At 27.2% G+C, this 19,281-nt stretch overlaps 2 long non-coding RNA genes across 3 annotated transcripts; both read left to right on the top strand.

The window, feature by feature from the left end:
* Positions 1-4,541: 4,541 nt before the first annotated feature.
* On the top strand, positions 4,542-7,485 carry LOC142645488 (uncharacterized). 2 transcript variants are annotated; one of them, XR_012846617.1, is made up of 5 exons: positions 4,542-5,368; positions 5,473-6,168; positions 6,544-6,784; positions 6,901-6,951; positions 7,101-7,483. It is a non-coding gene; the product is annotated as an uncharacterized LOC142645488 (long non-coding RNA). The 2 variants fall into 2 exon arrangements; XR_012846616.1 differs by having other exon boundaries at positions 6,901-7,485.
* Positions 7,486-10,948: 3,463 nt separating this feature from the next.
* On the top strand, positions 10,949-14,028 carry LOC142645455 (uncharacterized). The gene is made up of 3 exons (XR_012846590.1): positions 10,949-11,314; positions 13,158-13,333; positions 13,409-14,028. It is a non-coding gene; the product is annotated as an uncharacterized LOC142645455 (long non-coding RNA).
* The last annotated feature ends 5,253 nt before the right edge of the window (positions 14,029-19,281 follow it).

Consider the following 19,281-nt stretch of genomic DNA (forward strand, 5'->3'; position numbering starts at 1 on the left):
ATAAACCAAGAGGATTTTCGATCCAAACAAACAAACAAAAAATTCCAATCTTTTCCTATCTTATAACAAACAGTACAACAAACAAAAAAGAATAGAAAACATTATTATCGATATCGACGCACACTGGATTTGCCCGAACCAAAAAAAAAAAACGAAAACTAAACAAAAAACAAAAAAAAACAATCCAAGAATCCAAAAAAATGATAATAATAATAAATTGGGTCCAAACATCAACACCAACCTAACAATAACAACAGAATATTCTTTCATTGATCATCCACCACTTGTATCTCAATGTTATTTATTTATATTTACCAATAAGATGATCAGTGATCAAATCTTTGTTATATTTTTTCGTTATTTTTTCTTGTGTTGTGTGTATGTAGTGGACATTGAAGGATAATCGATCACCAACACACAAACAGAATCCAAATATCAAAAAGAATTATTTGTGTGGTAAAGTAAAAAAAGTAACTAATAAAAAATAGACCAAAAGTGAGAAAAAATTGATTTCAAACATTATTATTGAAACAGTAACAATAGTAAAGGAATAAATTGTGTTTATTCACCATCCAAATGGATCGACAATGTCTATATCTATTGCTTGGAAACTAATCAACAACAATTCACGAAAAAAAAACGAAATAAATGAATCAAAACGAACAATGATCATGATCACCAAACAAATTCACTATGTTGGATAGAATAAATGTAATTCATCTTAAGGTGGTGCAAAAAAGAAAAGAAAAATAGATTTTGGTGTGGTGTGGTGGATGAATAATAGACATTATTTTCTTATTATTATTCTTCTTCTTCAAACAAGAATAGAAAAATCTTTCATCTTTGATTCGATTTTTCTTCCATTCTTTCGTTTCGTTTTATATGTACACATTGTATGTATTTGTTATATCAGAATTTCGTTTGTTCACATATGATTGGGAAAGAATGGTGATGATGATGATGATGATGGAAAATGAATCGAAATTCAATCGTAATAACCTATTCATTCAAATATAACGTCAAGAAATAAAGGGAAAATGATTCTTGATTCCAAGAATATTTCGCCATCTCTGAATTGTTATTATTGTATTTAATAATATAAAGAATAGGAAACGAAAAAAAATGACGCCCATCACCGAATCATTTTGAAATGCGAAAAAAAACTTTGGACCTTTTTTTCTGATTATTCTTAAAAGTTGGCGAAAAAATCGAACAATCAAAGAATTGAATCAAAAAAAAAAAAATCTAATTCACACACCCACACATGGTGTGGGTAAAAGCAAAAGAAACTGGTCAGAAAAAAATTTCTTTTAAATCACCAAAATGAACAGAAAAAAATGGGTGTAAAACTACCAAACAGATCAATAACTAGCCATCGAAAACCAGCAAAAAAAATGAAAAATAGAAATTCTATTACAAACAAATAGGGAAAAAATCGATAGATTTTAAATCGATCCAATGTCCAACAACAACAACAACAAAATATCAACACCTTTTTTGTTATCATTTTTATCCAGTTTCTCATACCATTTATAATAAAAGGAAAAAAGAATTGGGCGTTTTGGGAAGCAAATTCAAGTCAAAAGATTTACAAACAAAAAAAAACTTTTTTTTGTGATCAAAAGTCAAATTGAAATTCGTTATAAAAGGATCACATTGTCAATTTTCAATAGGACTTGAGTTAGTGAAAAGGATTGAAGAGAAAAAAAATCCAAAATAGAATCAAGTTAGGTCACATAAAAGAATCATTCAAAAACAAAGCAAAACAAAAAATTATTCCAACATCAATTAAAGTCGAGAGAAAAAGAGAAATACCCTTTTTTTATGGATTTTTCATGTTTTCATTCACCACTCTGATATCGATCCAACTTGATAAAACGAAATCCTTGACACACTCAAACATACACTAAACCCAAACTAAGAAAAATTAAATCGAAAAAAGAGAAAGAAACAATTCATTTATAGTTTTTTCAAACTAAAACAAAAATCTTTCATGGAGTGGAGATCCAATGCACACACAACATTAGAATTTTCGTCAAGAAAAAACATTGTGATTTTTTTTTGGTTTCAAGTGCAACACAGACATACTTGATATTTTTTTTCACTTTTTTGTTCGTTGCCTTATTGTAAAATAGTGTATAGTGAATGTGTGTGTGTTACGGTCGATTGATTTATCAAGTTGGCTTTCGTTTTTATATAATTCTTCTCTTTTTTTTGGATAGAATTTAAGACGATGGATCATCATTTTTCAATACACAACATTCTTGCATCAACGCTTCCCAAGAGGAAATTCTCTATATTCACTCACACACACATGATACACACATTGTATCCTGTGTGTTTAAATATAGGAATTTTTTTTTTTTGAAAAATTTCTTTGGCCGGATTGTAAATGTTGTTCAGTAAAATAGATGGCCCGAATTTTTTAGTTTGAAATGGGCCAATCCACCTAACACTAACACCATCATCATAACTCGATTATTGAACACTAATTTAAATTTGTGTTTGGGCAAAAAAAATTCAAGAAATTCTCCAAAAACAACAATGGAAAAATTTTCAAACATTTTTGATGATTGGTTACTATTATACAAGCGATGTAAGATAATCATCGTTCCATAAAAGCATTAGATATATCCAATGAATCGTAATGAAATGAATAAGATAAAAAAAAATTCACAATGATGAAAAACAACAAGAAATTCAAACTTACAATTCTAGGAAAATAATAAAATAACAACAATAATCAATCAATCGATACAAAATCGATCTATTCATGCAAAAAAAAACAATGAAAATATTCAATGACCTTTATCGGCATTGAGAAAAAAAATTAAATGATTGAACACCTGTGTATGTTTGTCACAATCGGTGGTAATCGGTAGCATCATCGATTTTTCAAACAAACAAACAAAATCGATTGATGAATTTTCCATTCGAATGAAAAATTGTCCATTTCGATTGTATGATTATTTTGTTATTTATATAAATAAATGTAACACTCACGCACACACACACATACTTATCACCCAATATAAAAAAGAATCAAAAAAAGAAAAATTCTACATCCCTAGATAGTGTACGCATCAATGATGATGATCATCATCATCATCATTTCTCGAGGATGTTATAATAATTTTTTTTCCTATCGTATATTTTGACAAATGACCAACACGAATGAGATGTTACGGTATATAGCGAAAAAAAAATTGTTTCGTTTTTGTCCAAAAAAAAGAACGAATTGAAACAACCCTAACACAAACGAAAAAAAAACATACACACTATTAATATTTTAGAGGAAATAGAGGAAAAAAGACCTTAAAGGCAATAACATCAACAATAACAACTAAATGAACCAAATAAAAAAAAATAAACGAAATTCACATTCGAAAAAGGATGTGTTCGTCGACTTTGAAAATTGGAAAAAACTTGGTTCGTTTTGCTTTTTGTTTCTTTCGTTTGTCATCATCATGATCATATACGACGATGACGACCGAAATCATCATCAATGAACAACAAGGGGTAATTCGCATTAAGACATCGAGCCAGAAATCAGTCCATTGATATTTTAAAGGCAAAAAATGGCTTCAAGCTAAAAAATGAATGAATTTCCAATCATAACTTTTTTTTTGCTTGAACAACATACAACACTCAATTGCATCATTTTTTTCCAGTTGTTGTTATTATTGTGAAGTGAATCGATAGAAAGATAGAAAAAGAAACGATAAGATTTGAAAAGATTTCTGATGATAATGATGAAGAGAATTGGAATATAACAAGCAATTATGATTATTACATGATTTCAGAATTAAAATGAAACATTTTTTACGATTATGATGATTTCAAATTTGAATAAGATTCATTTAGAAATAAGGACTTAAGATTACACAGTAGAATAAAAAATCTGGATAACAAAAAAAATTTTACTTACTGTTGAGTTACTGATGATGTTTTTGGATTTTGGATTTTGAATGATGATCAAAACATCAAATGTTTATCACCCGATACAAATATCAAACAAAATTGCCTAAAAAGGAAAGAAATATAAAAATAAATTAATCATAAAATGGATTTAGATCAAACAACAACAACAAACTTGTTGATACGATTTGGAATTTAGAGGATGGTGAGGTATTTTTGGTTTCCTTGACACATACACACAATCAATCGAAAAACGTGTAATTTTCAAGCAAAAAAAAATCAACAATTTACAAAACATTTAAATGAAAAAATTTTCTTTTATCCGATTCATTTAGTTTTTTGTTTGTTGCGTCATAAAAAAAAATTCGAAATTATTTTTTTTCCTGATAACCCAAAAAAAAAGTAGAAGTGGTTTATCGAAATGTTGAAAGAAAAATTCGATAAATTGCTAGCAGTACACAACACCGATTTCCGTTCCATCGTAAAACATTTTACCGAAAAGAATAACATATTTTACGCAATGATACATGCTACTACTTCATGCTGCTACGACAAACAGCGGAAATTTTTTTTCTTGTTTGTTGTTGTCCATTTTCAACATTTAAGCCATTTGGATGAAAATAGTTTCGAATCCGAAAAAAAAATTCTTTTTTTTTCGTTAATTTTTTTTTCATATTCTCAACACCAACAATAATAATTGTGGTTTGCCATTCTGGTTTTATTGGCTAAAATTATTCATCTCTATCATCATTTTTTGTTGTTGTTTTTTGTTTTTATTGGCTTTTTGGAATCACATGTGGTTTTGGTATGGAACACAACACAACATTCCATTTTATTCAACCCGTATTTTTGGACCATTGTTTGACAATATTCGAAGGAAAAAATTCTTCATTCATTTCTTTAAACAACAACAATAACAGTAATAATCGGACAACTAAAATATTTCGACAGCTAAACATTATTTATATGATGATGATGACTATGATGGATTCTGAAAACAATAAATTCTGTCCTTATTGAAGTGGGTTTTGTGTGTGGGTTCAACAAAAAGAAAACAGACAAAAGAACCATATTATTATGTTGTTCATTCATTCGAAATTGAGAAAATTCAAAGTAGATTCAAAAAGAAAATTCAAAGAATAATACGAATGACGAATATAAAGAATATATGGTCAACAGAAAAAAATAAAGAATTTATTATCCTGGAATCTTTATGGAAATTGTGTTTGCGTCATTATTTTTTTCTTCGATAACGCCACTGTTGATGTAAACAATAAAATGTCAATCGTTTTTTTCATAAAAAAAACCTTAACCAATGAAGATTCTAAAATCATCAACAGAAAACACCCATTCTTTCCACACCCACTCAAAAATCCTGTCGAATTGGCTTTTTCAGACAAATATTTACCTCATCACTTTATTAAACTCAGTGTGAAGCATCTTTTTTTTTGTTCGTTGTTGAAGAAACAAAAATCTAAATCGATTTAACTTAACAATTTTTTTTCTTCTCTTGCCTAAATCTAATTCTTTTCTTTTCTTTTTTCATGTAAACAGATTTTTCTTTTTTGGTGAAATTTAAGAAAAAATTATTATTATTATTTTGTTTGGTTGTTGGAACAAATCGTATTGTCAAACATTTATATGAAAAATTTACATGAAAATTCAATTTTTGGCTTTTATTCTGTTTTGTTGTTCACCACCGCCGCATCATCATCATATCATATCACGCCGGGGGATTATGTTGTTTTTTTTTATCATTTTGGTTAATGTGAATCCAATGATCGAACGAACGAGTATTTTGCTTCTATAAGCTATTCAATTCAATATAGATATCGTTTCGTTATCTGCGATAGTTATAATTGCACCAAATTCATTTTATTATTCCCGAAAAAAAATCATTATAAATAGACGGGAAAAGAATGGGAGATTCTGTTGTCGAATGAATTACCGTTTTTCCATTCTCTCTTTTTTCTTTTTTTCCTCTTTATTTCATCCCGTCAAGATTTTACCAGAAAAAAAGCAAGAATATTCAACCTATTCAACCAGGGGAAAAAGAGAATTCAATAGTTTCTGGTATTATTATTCTTTCAAATCACAATTAGATTATTCTTTTTTCCATCGCTCGTTTTCTCGCCCCTTTCAATGAAGTAATGGAAAATTTATTTATTTTCATACCAAGAAAGACAGAAAGGAATGGATTTATTCATTCTTTTCACCCAGCAACAACACTGATAAAATAAGGCGATCTGAGTGAGTAAATTTAATGAAATTTTAATGAATCTATCTAATTTTTTTCAAAAAAAAAACTTTTGCGATTTTGTTTTCAAAATGTTGTTGTAAACAACATTTTCTTTATTCAAATCGAAACACACATTCAATTGAATTTGTTTTTCTTATCGAAATCGATACGATTTTGTAATCTATTATTGATCAGGTAAGAACACAGTGTTTGTGTGTATTTCGTTGGAAAATGAAGAAGAAACTTTTTAATATTTTATTTCAGAAAAAAATCGTCGTCATTGTTGATAATCTAATTTTCAATTATTTCTTTTTAGAGATTATCATTTTCGTTTTCTTTTCTGTTGTAAATTTTACTAAATTTTTTTTAAATCTTATTTTTTACAGGAAAAAAACTTCAAGACCTTTAAAAACAACAATAATAACAAAATTGTTTCAAGAAATAAACTAAATCAAATGAAAATTTTATCATCATCATCATAATTGATTTATTATAAATACACAGTCATTTGCATTTTCATCGGTATTTCTTGATGGTTTTTTTTGGACTGATTTGAAAGAAAACACGGAAGGGGAATGGATGAAAAACTTTGATTCAATTTTTCAACATACAACACTCATATACACAGTAGTTTATCATTCATTTATACTTTTAAAAACCATTAAGGAATTTTATTTTTCTTTAAGAATTTTTTATTTTTCATTTTATTTTAAATTAATAATGTTGTTTTCTTTTTCTTTTAGACACGGAACACAAATTGTCATTCATAATGTACGCGTGAAAATTCTTTTCGGGTACGAATTCATTAATCAGTAGAATTTTTTTTCATAAAGATCAAATCATTTTCTCTACTCGATTCATCTTTCTTTCTTTTTTGAAGAAAAAATTGGTTAATTGAATTTTGTCTTTTTTTTTATTTATGAATTTTTTTCTCATCATAAAGTAAATTAATTATTTGGGAAAGAACAAGAAAAAGAAAAACAAACAGTAATGAAAAAAACATTTCGGAAACATTGCCATCATTATGAATCTTAAACAGGTTTTTTGAAATATTATTTCATTATGAAATGGGAAAAAGAAGAAGAAGAAGAAAAAAAATGAAATTGTCAAAGTCACATTGTCCTTAACACATTTGATTGTTAATTATCATTAATAGAATATAAAGAATATTCATTGAAATGAATTGAAAATTTTTGGTTCTTCTACTACTACTACTACTATGATTTCAAGTAAACACCATCATCATCTTTATGGTTTGATAAAATGGAAATGAAAATTCTTTTCTGAATAATAATAATAAAAAAAAACAATGTCATCAGTTAATGAAAACAAAAGCTAAACCAGTAAAAAAAAGTGAGAAAAAAAATTCTTGTTTTTTTCATTATAATAATAATAATATCCATTGAACATGGCAAAAAAAAAAATTTTATTTTGTATTCAGTTCAGTTCATTCTCTCATTCAGTTTATTTTTTTTCTTCTTCTTATGTTTGTTACCTTTATTCACTATTTTTCTCATTGTTTTGTCAAGTGTAAATAATCTCATTATTTTAATTAAGTATCTCATCATCATCATCATCATCAGTGTTGTTTGATGTTTGTTATTGTCAGTTTGGTTTGATTGTTATGGTGATGAATACATTATTATCATCATCTTTGGATCATCAACACTACCATCACCATCATCGACATCGACATGAATAACATACGAAATTTTTTTTTTGTTGTTGTTTGTTTATTCTTTCCAATCATTTTGTGATTGAATAATGAAAAAAAAATTTGACAAGAATAATAATGAAAGTTAGAGACACAGTTTTTTAAAAACTAAAAATTCATCTTCTCATTCAACGTTGTTGATTTGAATTCTATTTTGTTTTTCTTGTCAGAAATAATGTTTTTGTTGTTGTTGTCGTCGTCTTCGTAAAGAAAGAATGAAAAAAAGCTGATTGTCAAATACAAAATTCTGGAACCCGGTCCTTAAGGGCGAAAATAGTTGATTGTAAAAGTTGAATGTCTGTTTGCGGCAATAGAGGAAAAATTCATTTTTTTCAGCTTTTGTTGTTTTGGTTCAATTCTTCTTCTTCTTCTTCTGAATGATGAACAAAACAACAAAACCATGTCAGCAGAAAAAAAATAGAGAAAGAAAATGCAAATTCTTCATAAAAATAAAATACAATGTTTTTTTTCTCTCTCTCTCTTGATTCTTTAGTTTTTCACACACACACAAAGATTCTTGTTCATTTCTTTTTGTATGTGCAAGAAAAAAAAATCATAATAAATTTTGTACACCACTTAACATTAACAGCAACAACAACAAAAGGCCATTGAAATATAATCAATTTCTTATATATTCCGTTCTTGTTTTGACTTTTTTTTCCTGATCATTTTTTATGCCGCAATGAAAAGGAAGCAAATTCTGAATATTTAATATGTAGAAGTGGGAGAAAAAGAAATGAAGTGGGAGAAAATGAAGATAAATTGACCTTTGTTTCATTCTTCTTTGATTATGTTTAGATAATAATAATAATAGGTGGAAGAGAAAGAAAAAAAATTAATCAAATTGTTATTATTCTCAAAAAACAAAACAAAAAACAACAACAGAATCGACAGAATCTTGAACAAGAATTTGCATAGGTCAGCAAAACAAAAAGTGCTTGCAAATACAAACTTGCCAAAACAAACACATTCATTTTGCAGTTAATATTCAATCTTTTTTTTTTTTTGTTTTGTTTTGTTTTGAATATTCATTTAGAAAATGGAACAGAGAAAGGGGAAAACATGGGGGTAAACAAAAATAATTTAATTTTTCTACTGAAAAAAATATTTCCGAACATTTCCCATTATTATCAGTGAAAAAATCCCATGTCGTTCCTAAGTAATTTTCATGATTTTTTTTTAATCACCACCGAAACCAATAAAAAAGATGCATACATTTTTTTTGGTTTGTAAAAAACACTTATTACTGTTGATAAATTAATAAAGAAAAAACTAAGCAAACATCAATCGTCTCAATCCTATTAGCTATTCATATGATACGAGAGAGCTGATGATTCTTTATTTTTCATCATCAATTTTTTTCTTATGATCTTATGTCTTCCATAACCTAATCCGATATAATCGGGATCTTTTTCTTCTTCTGTTTTTCGTAAAATTCGTAAATAGGCAAAAATCTAGCCACATAGTCAAGTCATTTTCATAATTTCTTCCTCTCATACCTACTATTTCATTCCAAATGATGTGTTGTGTGATCCAAATTCTGTACAAAAAAAAAAAAATGAAATACTTTTCTTAGGAAACAAAAAGAAAGAAAAAGTACTATACAATCACATGTCGTTAATATTAATTTGTAATAGCAGTGTGTGTGGGTGGATGAATGGTACCCGAAAAAACAAAAAAAAGACAAACAACAAAAAAGAAAAAAATTGATCCAGAATGATAAATTCTGGGCAAATTCTAAACACAAATCGATCTATATAACGATAACAAAGTAATAGTTTTGCACCAAACATTCAAACAAAAAACAGTGGTTTTTGAATCAAAATTATTCTTCGGAATCTTTTAGATTTTGTTCATGTGACAAATCTTTCATCAGTTTTTCTTTTTTTTTTGTTTTGCAACAAAAAACTTGAATTAAGAAATTTGTTTTCGTACATCATCATCGATTTCAATCATTATTATTCTTCGGTTTTTTCCCCTGTAAATCGACTATAAATTCTTGAAATATTTTTTTGTTCCATTTCGTTATTCTTTAAGAATGGGGGCGTTAGTGATGTGTGTGTGTGTGTGTAAATAGCCTATATATTTTATTATTAATATTTTGTTTCAAAAGTCACGTTCATCAAATTTAAGAAAAACAATCGACCAACGAAAGAAAAGAATTTGGAAACTCATTATTAAAAAAAAATCGACAATAAAGAATTTAACCGATCAATGAGGAGAAAAACCGAAAAAAAAACAAAACATCCAAACAATAACAATGTTTGTTTATATCGGATGATGGTTAACGAAAGAAGAGAAAAAGAAAAGATGTTTCCATCATCATCATAAGATCCATTCAAATTCATGGTTCAAAAACATTCTACTACTACTTTGTTTTTTTTTGGAATTTCATCATCATTTTTTGTTCAAATAAAATTCCCTTCATTGGGTGATGATGATGATGATGATAAAGATCAAGATAAAAAGGGGATGATGATCATCGTTTGGCTGCTGCTGTTGCTGTTTTGATGGATGATCAAAATATCCGTCGTACAAGAATTGAACAAGAAACTTTTTTTTACATTCGTTGTCCATAATAATAAAAATGTGAAAAAAGAAATTGCATTTGATCCATGATCCATTTTCTATTTATTGATTATTATTTTACCAAAAGAAAAAGAAAGAAAGAATACCATCTTTGAATCACTTTTTTCCCCTGAAATTCACATTTTTTTTCTTCTCTCTCTCTCTCTCTCTCTCTCTCTCTCTCTCTCTCTCTCTCTCTCTCTCTCTGATAATGTTTGTTTGTGAATGTTGGTGGATATGGCGAATTGATTATTTTGATATTTATTCAAATTTTGTTTGTTTGATGAATTCGATTTGTGTATGGTAAATATATTGGTAAACAAACAAACAAACACATCTTATGGATTTGAATATTTTTTTTCAAGTTTAAATAAGAAAATTTTCTCTCTTTTTTTATAGTGACCAGAAAAAGAGAAAAAGATATTTTTCCCAGATGCTTGAATACATTTTGGTTGACATTCCGAAAATGTAAGTGTATTTTTTGTATAAATAAAACGAAGAAAGAAAAAATTCAATCAATGATTGTGATGATGATGATGAGATGTTTGCCATAAAATAACAAAATGGAAAATTTCCCTGGATTTCTCTCCATTTCCAGAATAAAAACCATTTTTTTCCCCCAAATAAACAGTAATCGGGGATGAAAAAATTTCCTGGAAATTTTCTTATTGTTCTTTACTGTTTTGCTAGTAAATAGCTTTTCAATAAAATAATAACAATAACGATGATAATAAAATGGTGAAAGAAGCCAAAGACGAAGAAGAAGAAGAAATAAATCCCTGCCTTTAAAATATCTATCAATATAACGGATTTCCATTGAATCATCATCATCTTGATGGTGATGATCATCATCCATCTATAAAAAAAAATATGATGTAAGTAAAATTATTGGAGCGCATGTTTTTCATTCATTGAATAAATTCTTTATTTTTTTTTTATATTCATAAAAATGAATAAATAAATAATGATGATGATCGAAATTGATTATTATCCAATATGTTTTTTCCTTTATTACAGTGCGCGCGCATTATCGATAAAATTCAATCATTGGATTTTGATGAAGAGAGAGAGAGAGAATATTCTTTTACGACGAAGAAAAACACACACCCAGAATTTTCAATAACAGATTATCTCATCTGATGGACATAAGTTGTACAAAATCACAAAATGTTGAAAGTTATGTAATAATTTTTGTTTGTTTGAAAACACTTGAAATAATATGCTGTCAAGCAAATTTTTCAATTTATTTGTCACATAAAATTCAATGTTCAATGATTATGGTTTTGTGAAAAATTATCATTATGTAATGATGATTGTTATTGCTTTGTTATGTTTTCTTTCGTGTGTTTGTATGTGTCTTCTACACATTTTTTCACACACAGAATCGCGTGAGAATCATCAATTCTTTTGCTTTTTTTTCATTTTGGTTGGTTATATTTTTCTTGTTTTGTAGGTGTTGGCCAAAGGCAAAAAACAAAACAAGCAACGAAATAACGAGCTTAAACGAAGAAATAATGATTTCTTATATTTATTTCCACTTTACTTGATTTGATCCTCATCATTGTCATTATTTTTTGTTGTTGTTGTTGTTGTTGTTTAGTAAGGTTATTTATTTGTTGGATAATAATAATTTGTTGTTGAAGAAAAAAACTATGTTCCATGATGATGATGATCGTTATTTGTTGTTGTTTTGTTGGTTTTTGTTTTGGGTGTTTTTTGTTTGAATCATTAACGTCATATTGAATGATTTGATTGTCTAAATGTGCTTCGTTTCGATCAGAATGATGGACAAACACCCACACACACAGAATCGTATAGAAAAATGATTCATATACCCACACCCAAATAATAACTAATAACCAACACTTTTTTTTTGGTAAGGAGAAAGAATTCAAATTAAACTCATATGTGAAATTCTTTTGTTGTAATGAAATTTGAAACTAATAATAAATGAATGAATTCTGTCATTCTCAAAATGTTTGACAGAGAAAAATCGTTGAAAAAACTCCAATGAATGTATGAATAAATGAAATATGAAATAAACATTTGAAACGAAAATGATATCAACCATAAAATCTCATTTAGAAAATAATCATTATCATAGAACATCATCATCATCATCAAATTCATCGATTCACCGGTGTGTTTTTTTTTTTTGTTTGTAGGCTTAAATCGAAAATCTTTGATGTGACGTATCATTTTTTTTTATTCTCTCACTGATTCTTGAATGTGTATCCATATTATGAAAAAATATATTTTTATTACGATAAATGATGTAAAACAAAAAATGAAATGAAAATAATCCAGGCGCTCAACCAAAGCGATCCAACAAAAAAATGAACGGTGTGTCATTTTACATTTCCCACATTCCCAAATATATTTTGATGGGATTTTTTTTTTTTTTGGTTATTTATTTATTCGTAAATGTCAATATGTGTGTCGTGTGTTATAATAAGCGCTTTTGACATTTCTCTTTTTCTCTCTATCCTTGCAAATGATCAGGATAATGATGATGAAAAATTAATCATTTTTACCCTTTAGGTATGTTTTTTTTTTTTTGTTTTGTTTGCCTGCGTATCAAATCTCGATTCTATTCGGGTATTATTAAACCGAAAAAAATAAATAATTAGATAATGATTAATTATTGTCTTGTTTTTTATTTATTTATTTACGTTCCCTTGGATTAATTATGATTTACTTATGGAATTTCTATCGAAGAAAAAACCAATAACAAAAAAAAGTGGAATTTCGTCATTTGGAATCAGAATTTTTTTTTTTGCTTAACCCGGATACTGGTCTTTCAATTTGTAACAACAACAACAACAAAAAATTATTCAATAATCACCACCGGCAACCAATGATGATCATTTACATTGGCCATAATGATATTAATGGTAAACGATTTACATTTTCGTAATTATTCATATTACATAATCAATAATGATAATATTAATATTTTTTTTTTCTAGATATTATGGTTCATTATAATGATGATGATGATGATACACGCAATCGAAAAAGGAAACAGTTATAACAACAACAACAACAATATTTTTTCGGGTAAATGGATTATTTATCCGGGAAACTAAACAACAAACGAACAAATATTCATCAAATAATAATGATGATGATAATGGGAAATGAATATCCGGAATATGTTTTTTTTCATACTTCTTCTTAAATATTCATAATAGATTAGCATTGTATTTGTAATGTGGTTGTATTTAAATGTTTCAATTCTTTCATTCATTCATTCATTTCATTTTTTACAATCCTTATAGTCATCGGAATGATTTTGATTGTCAAAAATAGAGAGAGAAAAAGCAAACAAACAAAACATGTTAAATCTTGATTTTAGAATTAATTACTTGTTTGTTTGTCATTATTGTTATCATTGTCGTCGATTATTTGTCTTAAAGAATTAAGAATATTCTTCTATTCGTCTAATAACAGTAGAAATCCGGAAAGAAAATCTTGTTGTTGTTGTTGTTATTTCTTGATAATTAATTCAAAATGTTATCAAAGTCTCAAGAGAATTTCAATGAAGAAATTAATCCAAATTCATTTATCAATTGTCCAACCAAAACAACAAACAAACAAAACAAAAAAATCTCATTTCGATAAACGACAAAATATTTATTCTGTGATTTACTCTATGTAACGATAACAACAACAACAAATAAAGATATAATTACTAACAACAGCCAAAGAAACTTTTCACCAGAAACAAAACAACCAAATAAAGTTCAATCCAGTTTTATTATCATTATCAAACTTGGAATTAGAAATTGAAACATGTCTAATCTAATTTTATATTCAAAAAAATGCCAATGTGAAAAGAAAAAACAGCTTACACATTCACTCATTTCAAATGAAAAAAAATATTCAAATAATTGAGAGATTGAGCAAAATGGATAATATGATCTTTGATGATATAAATGATTGTCATTCAGTAGACAATGATAATTATTATATAATTTTTGACGTAATTTACATATAGAAGTAAAAAATGAACCAGAAAAACTTATTAAACATGGCTATTTATTTAAATATCGTAATCATCATCATCATCATTATCATCATTAGAATTCAATTCTATTTTATTCAAATTTTAATGATGGAATAAAAAAGTTGAAAAGTTAGAATTAAAATCTCACGTGATTCACTGTGTTTAACTTTTTTTTTCCTGATAACTTTTTCGCTTTACGAATGATAACTACCAAAAACAGCAGCAGAAGTAGTAAAAAGTTTTATTTAATTTTTACAAGTGTTGTGAAATCATTTTGTGAAAAAGGTTTTGAAAAGATTATTATTATTATTATTATCAGTCAGTTTTTATTACATTACAAAGAATTTGATCAATTTAATCTTGCAAGTTGCAACATACACGTATGAATTCGATACAAAGTTAGAAAATACCATTACAAAGATTAGATAAATTGATGAATTTCATTTTCAATCACCATTGATGATGATTATGATCAATCGAAACAAACAGATAAATAAAGTTTCAATTTGTAATTTACACTTTATTTCCATTTCATTCATTTCTATTTCCTTTTTTATTTATAATCAATCAATCGCAATATATTTGGATCAATTTCATTTTGTTTTCACTTAATTCAATCAATCGTTTCGAAAAAAAAACATGTCATTTATGAATGGACGATATTTTTTTATTCATAATGAATTCTTCTCTCGCTATTATCTAAATCAGATTCTTTTTTTTCACATCTTCAATTCTGATATAATGGAAAAATGAATGACTGGATAAAATAACCAATAATGTTTTCTAATGTCGATTCTAATCACGAATTCACGAATTGTTTATATATTTCGAGCGATAACGAATGAAAATCTTATTGGAAAAAAATAATCTTTATCCAAATCTATAGATCTATACATCCCGTGTTATAAGCACACTTAATTTTATTGCATTAATAAAAAACGAATTACTATTTACTATTTTGAATCATAAAAAGATCTGTCGTTCCAAAAAAAAAAATGTATTAAAGATTTTTTTTTAATTAGAAAAATGAGAAATTTTCTTTTTTTTGATTACGGATGACAAAACCAGATACGAATCTGATAATTCGTTGAAGATTATAAACTGCAGTAATTTGTTTTCTTGTTTAAAATCTGGAAGAACCTCATGGAGGAAAAAATGATGATGGTGATAATGGTGATGAAAAGATTTCGCAATTTTCAATTTATGATCAAAATCTTTTAAGAATCCGATCACACGGTACGATGAATTTTAACAACAACAACAACAACGTTGACAACAGCAAATTTTTTCTGATTGAACAATGATGATGATGATGATGGAAAAAGATTTTGTTTCAACAAGAGAATTTCGACCATTGTCATTTGTTGATGATAATTCTTTATCGATCAATTTTTTTTCCAACCAAAAAAAATCAAAATTGAAAAATTAATTTTTTTCAATTTTGATTTTTTTGATTTATAAATGATTCATTCAGGTCAACGAGAAAATGAAAAAAAATTTGAAAGAAAAGAATTTTTAAAAAGAGAAATATCCACTCAAACAATGAATGGATAAGATTTCTGTACATTTCATTCATTTTTCTCTCTTTCCATTCTGGTTGGCGTATTTTTGTAATGTTTTGCTGATGATAAGAAATTTTTTTTTTCAATTAAATTCTTCTCTTCATTTTTCTTTCATTTTTCTTCTTTCTCTCCCGAATAAAATTGATGGCGACGAACGACTCAAGAAGATGAATGTGAAATAAAAATCAAGCAAAAAAGACAGAGAGCGAGAGAGAGAAACCCATGAGAATTTTCTTATATTTTTTCAATTCTTTAAGATTTTTTTTTTTGGAGAAAAAGAGAGAAAAAAAGATGTTTGAAATTCATGAAGAAAAAAATCAATTTCAATTTCTTCAATCATTATTCTTTTTCAAAAATCTTCTTCATCGTTTGGGTTCTTCATTTTTTTTTTTGTTGCTGCTTTTTTCCAGTTTTTTTTCATAAACTAAATTTTCTTAAAAAGTTTATTTATTTACCAATTTTAAGCAATTAAATAAAAAAAATTTTCATATCAAAAATCATTAAATAGATCTTCTTGATCGTTCTTTGGAATTATAGTCATTCTCGAACCCCTACTCGATTCATTTTGTTTTCAAACAAACAAACAAACAAAAAACACACATTTCACAGATTCTGTATATGTGTTTTGTTGCGTGTCAATGTGTGTGTGTTTGTGTGTGATGAAAATGAAAACAACAGGAACAAAAAAAATTGGCAATCGATTTTGTTTCTTTTTCTGTATGATGCTGAGAAAAACAAGCAAAAAAAAGAAGAGAAAATTGCCCAAGATGAAATTCCGAAACAAACAAAACAAAACAAAATTATAGAATCGGACCAAAGACAAAAAAAAACCGATCATCATTGATGATTGTCGTCGTCGTCTTCGTGGTCGGAAATGAATCAGTCGGTCATCAGAATTGAGTGATGTAGAGAACATTCAAACAATTTTCTAATAACAAAACAAAAAACCAAAGACTATTTCGATCCATTTCCAACGTAGAATATAGGAATCGAGACGCCCCCCTACCAAAAAAAAAAAACAAAACAACAACAACAAAATCATCAAAGCGAAAATGGCAATCACACATACATACATACACCATACCACAGATATCAAGATAATAATAGCTTTTTGGTATTCGAAGATATTCGAATGAATGAATTTTATACACATGATCCATACGTAAAATATCGTATACAATTTATGAAACAAAGTTACAAATTTTTTTTCTTTGTTTTGTCCATTCATTCGATATATGAATAACTATGAAAATGACCATCAACCAAAATGAAATGGAGCAATAAGTTTTAGCCCTAAATGAATGAATGAAATCCTCGTGATAACTTGATTTCAATAATAGACCCTCATACTGATATTCACAGTGTGTATTATTTTGTCAATAACAACAACAACCAAGGCAACAAAGAATTTTCATTGCAAACTAAAAGAATCGATTTATTTGATTGAAATGAAATTTGAATCAATTCAGGAAGAACGAATGGAATTGAATTGAATCGTCAACAAACAAACAAACAAACAAAAAACAATTGTAGAAAAAAAAGACACTGAATTTGATGATGATGAAATTTGATTCAATTCAAAATGAATACGTTGTTGGTAATAGCAACAACAACAACAACAACAACAAATGAACAAATTTTTACCCAAATTGATCCAGAAACAAACAACCAATATTATTATTATGATGATGTTGCATATAACAAACAAAACAAAAAAGAAGAAGAATTTTACATCATCAAAATCATTTTCGATTTAAATCGATTTTCTTGTTTTTGATCTTGTGCGAACACATTTGAACAAATGAACAGAACCTTAAATTCTGGACAACAACAACAACAAAAACATGAACATCGAATTGACTTTTTTTTTCGCCAAAAAGTCAAGAGAATTTCAGTAATGTTTTTGTTGTTGTCCAGAATTTTGTGTAAATTTTGTGTTCACTTTTTGTTGTTGTTTCTGTATAAAAGAATTTCTGTGAATATCAAGTCAGAAATGAATGAATGAATGAATGAATGATGACTAGCTAGCATGTAATGCGAACAAAACAACAACAACAACAACAAAATTTGTTTTTTTTTCTATTAAATGAAAAATTCAATTTTAAAAATAACAGGAACGACAGACATTGGCCAAATGTGTGTGTGTGTGATCAACATAGCAAAAACGACAACAGAATTAAATTCCAAACAAAAATTTTTTACATAGAAAAATACCATAATTCTGAAACAACAACAACATTTGATGATGAACATTTCTTTCATTATTTTATTCGATTCTTTCGTCGTTCGTTTTGTTTTGTGGAGAATAACATCACTTATTCAAATCACGGATTGTCAATAAATAAGTTTTTTTTTTTTGAATAGTAAGAAAAGAAAGGGAACTAAACACAAAACGAAAAAGAAATGAACATAAAGATTAAGCTTGATGATGATCATCATCATCATCTAAAATAGTTAAGATTTACTACTGGATTTTTTTTTTTTGTGTTTCTTAGTTTTGATAAAGACACAAAAAGAGTTTTGCTTTGCTTTGCTTTGTTTTGCATCCAAGGCTTCTAATTGAGTTGAGTGAAACAAAAAGATGCTTGGCCCCAATTTTTTCTCTAGTTTTTTTTTTTGTTGTTTATATCCGAATTAAGTAAATAGTGAAATGGTTATGGCCAAAATTGAAAATAAAGTCTAAAAATAAGAAGCAAAAACAAAAAAACAAAATCAAGCAAATAAATAAATGGAAAAAACGAAGCAGAGAAAGAAAAAATCAAATAAAATTCTATATGGAATCTTTTCTTCTTAAAATGAGAAATGCAAATGCAATGGGAATCGTATATGTTGGTGGAATGTATGTTTTGGAATATTTTTGAGAAGAAACGAAAAATGTAGAATAAAAATGAGAAATGAAAAAAGAATTTATTTTTTTGTTGTTGTTTTTTTTGATTCTGGAATGTATTTTTTTCACATATTCTTCAATAGAATACAACGATTCAGTCAACCAATGTTTGTTTAGAAAACAGGATTTTTTTCGGAAACTTTTCTCTACTGATACATCGAATGATAATGTTCGTGAGCAACCTAACTGTCGGTTGGTTTGGCGAATGAATTGATTGACTGAATTTCTTCTTTTCTTTGGTTTGATGAACGAACCTTTCACCTTTTCTCTTGTTTCATTCATCACTAGATCATCAATAGATAAAGTGACTAAATGACAATCCTTTCAAAAAAAAACAAAAATGATAACTGTATGTTGTGTGTTTTTGGGTAATGAATTTTATCA

The sequence above is a fragment of the Dermatophagoides pteronyssinus genome, unplaced genomic scaffold (assembly GCF_027571235.1).
Source record: "Dermatophagoides pteronyssinus isolate colony J.1.1.1.1 unplaced genomic scaffold, Derpt_VIB-CSIC_2022.12 sq0012, whole genome shotgun sequence".
In the NCBI taxonomy this organism is placed as follows: domain Eukaryota; kingdom Metazoa; phylum Arthropoda; class Arachnida; order Sarcoptiformes; family Pyroglyphidae; genus Dermatophagoides; species Dermatophagoides pteronyssinus.